We start from the raw sequence: 6000 nt of genomic DNA on the forward strand, positions 1-6000 counted from the left end.
ATTCATTCACCAGTTGCTTGGCAGGAAACTGGCTACAGGATCGGGTACAGAGGGTGGTTGTTAATGGTACATTCTCTACTTGGAGTAAGGTTCTTAGTGGGGTCCCCCAGGGCTCAGTATTGGGTCCACTTTTATTTAACTTGTTCATTAATGACTTAGGGGAGGGTGTTGTAAGTAATGTATCAGTGTTTGCAGATGACACAAAACTATGCAGCCCAATTAATTCCATCCAGGATGCGGCATCCTTGCAGCAGGATTGTGACAAACTGGCAATCTGGGCAGCTAAGTGGCAGATGAGATGGCATGTAAAAATGTGCAGGCCACCTATACCTTTAAAGGAGAACTAAACCCTAACATTTGCTTCTCAGTAGCAGCAATGATTCCGGCCTTCAAACTTGTCACAGGGGTCACCATCTTGGAAAGTGTCTGCGACATTCACATGCTCAGTGGGCTCTGAGCAGCTGTTGAGAAACTAAGCTTATTATTAAATTCCAAATTCCTAATTGTGTTGTTTTTTGACCTGCCACATACCAATCATTTACATGATTTATATCATATTGTGACATTTATATTATATGTATTCATTATATTGTGCATCAACCCTAAGCTCAGTAAGTGACAGCAGCACAGAGCATGTGCAGTGAATCAGTAGAAAAGAAGATGGGGAGCTAATGGGGCATCTGTGGAGACACAGATCTTTACTGCTAAAAGGCTGTGTAGTTGCCTTGGGCTGGTACAGAAGCCCAAACATAATGTACAACGTTTCCAGCTACTTCTTTAGTTACATTTTAGTTCTCCTTTAATGGGACTGCGCTAGGCAAATCCATTATGGAAAAGGGCCTTGGATTCCTTATAGATATTAAACTTGGCTGTAGCAAGCTATGCCAGTCAGCAGCTGCAAGGACAGACAAGGTTTGAGCTGTGTTAAAAGGGGCATAGATTCACTTTACAGATCGCTGGTAAGGCCCCATCTAGAATATGCCGTATTGTTTTGTTCAGTCTCTAGCGCTCAGATGGCATATAATTGAATTAGAGAGGTCCAGAGAGGGGCAACTAAACTGGTAAAAGATATGGAAAATGACTGGCCAAGTTGGGGTTGTTTAGACTGGAGAAAAGGTGTTTAAAGGAAAACTATACCCCCAAAATAAATACTTAAGCAACAGATAGTTTATATCAAATTAAGTGGAATATTAAAGAATCTTATCAAACTAGAATATATATTTAGGTAAATATTGCCCTTTTACATCTCTTGCCTTGAGCCACCATTTCATGATGGTCTGTGTGCTGCCTCAGAGATCACCTGACCAGAAATACTACAAATCTAACTGTGACAGGAAGAAGTGTTGAAGCAAAAGACACAACTCTGTCTGTTAATTGACCTAACAAATATGGTTTGTTTGGTATGTTTGTGTGCACCGTGATTCCTACAATCAGGGCCGCTCCGGCCATGAGGCAAGGTGAGAATCTTACCTCAGGCGGCACGGAGCGGCCAGTTACCAGGGGCGGCAAAAAGCCGCCTCTGGTAACTTTAAGAGCCGAATTTCCGTTTTTTAAAACGGAAATTCGGCTCTTCTAGCGCAGCGAGCGCAATAGCGCTCGCTGCACTAGCGATGCGGCCCCTACTCCACCCGCTCCGACGCTGGTAGTTAGAAGAGCGGAGCAGGAGGAGGGGCGGCATTGGGGCTGTTGCCTCAGGCGGCAGCAGCCCCTGAAACGTGCCTGCCTACAATCCCAGGGTGGCGGCCCTTAAAACAGCAATTTTCTATTTATAATTACCCAATGGCACATACTACTAGAAAAGAATATTATTATGAAAATAGTTTATTTACATATGAGCTGTTTTATGCAATATCTTTTTATAGAGACCTACATTGTTGGGGGGGGGTATAGTTTTCCTTTAAGGGGGATGTGATAACTGTATAAATACAGTATATAAGGATATCATATAATAATCATGCTAATGCTTTAATTATCAGTAGATTCTTCCAGCAGACACGAGGGCACCCATTCCAGTTAGAAGAAAGGAGATTCTGTATAAATATTCGGAAAGGGTTATTTACAGTTTGAACAGTAAAGTTGTTGAATCAGTCATAAAGAAGGATCTGGGCGGCTTTTTAACAAGTGAGAAATGTTATTATGTTATGTAACTTGAAATGTTGTGGTTTCTTGCCAAATTTAGCCATCTAGGTGCTGGATAAATTCCGACTGATTTCTTGGCCTACACCAATCGGATCATATAAGGTGTTTGTGTGGACCCAACATTATTTTCCAATCAGTCTAGTGAAACGTAGTCAAGTTCCAATAAGATATCAATTGAGAAGGCTGTTGTTTCTACCTATATATGGGCCAATATAATATCAACGTACTCAGGATTAGTTATGCAAGCAGGTGATATAGGCTGCATATGGCCTGCTTTACACAATCAGGTTAACAGATCTGTTTATTGCACTTTGCACCTTGCTACACTCAATGCATGTATATACACAATGTATGGATCACTGCCTGTGTGCAGCACAGAAGGGTCGGGAGGAGGGTAACAAATGGGCAACACCCTGGGAATAATGTCATTCAAAATGAACAAGCTGGAGACTGTCAGGATTTACAAAGCACTAGGGATCCCTGTCCCTGCCCTTACTGCCTGCATGTGGCAACTATTAAAGTAAGGGGCAATCTTGTGCCTGACAGCCCTGCACCTTGACTCACTGACAGTAACCATTTAAATCATTTTAAGCATATATTAGTGTTGTTGTTCTCAGCTGTCCTTGTTTCATTTTTAACAAGAAATTCATCTTAGAGTTTGACTGCCCAAATGGTCTTGGCAATGTATGGCAAGTTCTACAAGAGCACCAAGGGATATTTTAATTTAATAATGGTTGGATAGGTGATAAGTAACTAGTCCTCCCTTGCCCCAGGGAAGAAATTATAGCAGCACATTACAGGCCAACAAGCTTCATTTCTCCTATTTTCTAAGGAAGCTTTCTTTCCCTGTGTGAAAGTGCTGCTTGATTTGCCATTCTAGCTTTCCATTAATGTACTAATTACATGACATTTTCTGTTCATTACAGGCTTTTCAAACATATTGTCTTACAAGACAGTACAGTGAGATGAAAAGAAACCAGAAGTTGTTTATTTTTGGAAAAATAGCATTTTATATCAGCCTCAGTTGCTTCACAAATGTTGCTGGTTTTTTTTACACAAGAACACAAATGATTTCTCAATTCAATATGCAATTTTCAGTGGCATTCATTTTAGGGATGAACCAAATCCAGGATTCGGTTTGGGATTCGGCCTTTCTCAGCAGGATTCGGATTCAGCCGGATCCTTCTGTCTGGCTGAACCGAATCCTAATTTGCATATGCAAATTATGGGCAGGGAGGGAAATTGCGTGACTTTTTGTCACAAAGCAAGGAAGTAAAAAATGTTTTCCCTTTCCCACCCCTAATTTGCATATGGCCAAATAGTGGATTCAGTGCATCCCTAATTGATTTATATTTTAATGCACATGGACATAGAAAAAGGTATGCTTTTGCAGGCATATTTCAACATTGTATTTAGATTACCACAGCAAAAAAACTATTTTCATGATTGTAACGAAATTGAGTCACATGAAATTTACTTCTCAAAGCTCCTTACCTGTGTAATCCCAGGTGCTCTGTCTCAAGTGTACCTATGTACCTTTCAAACATAAAATAGATGCCACTTGGTATAAATAATTAAATATATTTATTGCAGCAGGCTACTGACTAACGTGTTTCGGGAGTGCCATAAATAACAGTATTTTTGTATCAGTCTAAGAATGTTCTTAGTATTTGTGTATTTTTGTATTCGTGTAAAGATATTTATGCAAACAGCATAGCAGACAGAGATTCATAATACTAATAAATATTTGTTTACCCACTGACACCTGGGCCCACCGGGAGTTTTCCTGGTATCCTGGTGGGCCAGTCCGACACTGGTGTCACACCTTAAGTAACAATAAATTTGTAAGGTACTTCCTTGTATAGTATAACTGGAAAATCAGGTTTATCTCACCAGAAGAATGCTTTCATACTTTCATGGGGAGAAGAATAGCAAATATTATGTTCTGTGATTTCTTTTTTTCTTTAGAACATTCTGAAATGAAGATAAATAATAAGAGGGAAGTAGCCAAAGTCTAAGAGACTCTGATGCAAATATTGGGTCTAGACCCCCCTCTGTTCTTTTGACCTCTACCTGGCCAAAAATGTTGCCATTGCAAGTGATATTTGATATCCTTAATTCCACCTTTCTGCAATGCCTGACTTCAACCATCCATAACATTACACCTCAAGTGTTCTTGCATTACTCTGCACACTCTAGAACAATAACAGGGCTGTCTACAATTGTATTTCCTGCACCCCCTGATAGCTACTCATATCATTTCAATACAGAAGCAAATACAATATCTGCAGTATAATTGCAAAATGTATACAACTATGCGATCCATTATCCGGAAACCTGTTATCCAGAAGGCTGGCAGAAAAGAACAAAGAAGTCATTGCAGGGGAAGAACGAAGAAGCAGTCACTGGGGAAGAACGAAGAAGACCACCTGCCAAGGAGGAAGAAGACCACCTGTGAAGTTTAAAGGTAAGTTCCACTGAACACCAATGTTATTCTTTAATCTTAAACCTCTAGCCACCATTTAACCCAATAGGTTCTGGCACTGGCCACCAAAGTAACTTATTAGGTATATTCTGGCCTTGACCACCAATGTTTTTTGGAGGAGGAGGAGGAAAGGATTGCTGAGCACAAAGAGCGGCTTTTATTGCAGGTAAATTATATAAATGCCACTGATTAATACAAAACAAAATATTTGTTAAAAAAAGTATTTGTATTTTTTATTAGAAAAGTAAATCCATTGCTAAGGGTTATAGGGAGGGAGTGTTTTTTGGCTACAGTAGAAGTAGAATCATAAACCCCTAATCATTCCTAAACAGATATTTAAGCAAACTTCTTAGGTAGGTAGATTTTGTTGGGCTAATAGACAACTGTCAGCAAGTGTTTTGTGCAAGCCCAAGACATGGGCTTAACAAGCTTCTGCAGAGGAACCTGTTCTGGATAATAACATTCAGCACTGTTATTGGATGAAAGAAGACACTAATTTTGAATGCTTCCTGTAGAAGATCAATCATTTATCTGAATTATGATTTTGTATACATAATTATTGTATTACAGGTATGGGTTCTGGAAACCCTTTTACCAGAAAGCTCCAAATTACAGATAGGCCTTCTCCCGTAGACTCCATTTTTTCTGAATTCATGTTTTTAAAAATTATTTCCTTTTTCTCTGTAATAATAAAACAGTACCTTATACTTGATCCCAACTATATATATTAATCCTTATTGGAAGCAAACAAACCCCAAGAACAAACCCCTAACAGGCTTACATCCCACAGATAGCATATGGCAAGCAGAGAATGGCACACACAAGCAGCATTGGGCAAGCAGACAATGGCACACACAAGCAGCATTGAACAAGCAGAGAATGGCACACAAAAGCAGCACTGGTCAATGGCACACCCAAGCAGCACTGGGCAAGCAGAGAATGGCACACCAAAGCAGCACTGGACAAGCAGAGAATGGCACACCCAAGCAGCACTGGACAAGCAGAGAATGGCACACCCAAGCAGCACTGGGCAAGCAGAGAATGGAACACACAAGCAACATTGGGCAAGCAGAGAATGGCACACCCAAGCAGCACTGGGCAAGCATAGAATGGAACACACAAGCAACATTTGGCAAACAGAGAATGGTACACACAAGCAGCATTGGGCAAGCAGAAAATGGTACACACAAGCAGCATTGGGCAAGCAGAGAATGGCAAACACAAGCAGCACTGAGCAAGCAGAGAATGGCACACACAAGCAGCACTGGGCAAGCAGAAAATGACACACACAAGCAGCACTGGGCAATGGCACACACAAGCAGCACTGGACAAGCAGAGAATGGCACACACAAGCAGCACTGAGTAAGCGAGAATGG

Source organism: Xenopus laevis, chromosome 3S (genome assembly GCF_017654675.1).
Source record: "Xenopus laevis strain J_2021 chromosome 3S, Xenopus_laevis_v10.1, whole genome shotgun sequence".
NCBI lineage: Eukaryota > Metazoa > Chordata > Amphibia > Anura > Pipidae > Xenopus > Xenopus laevis.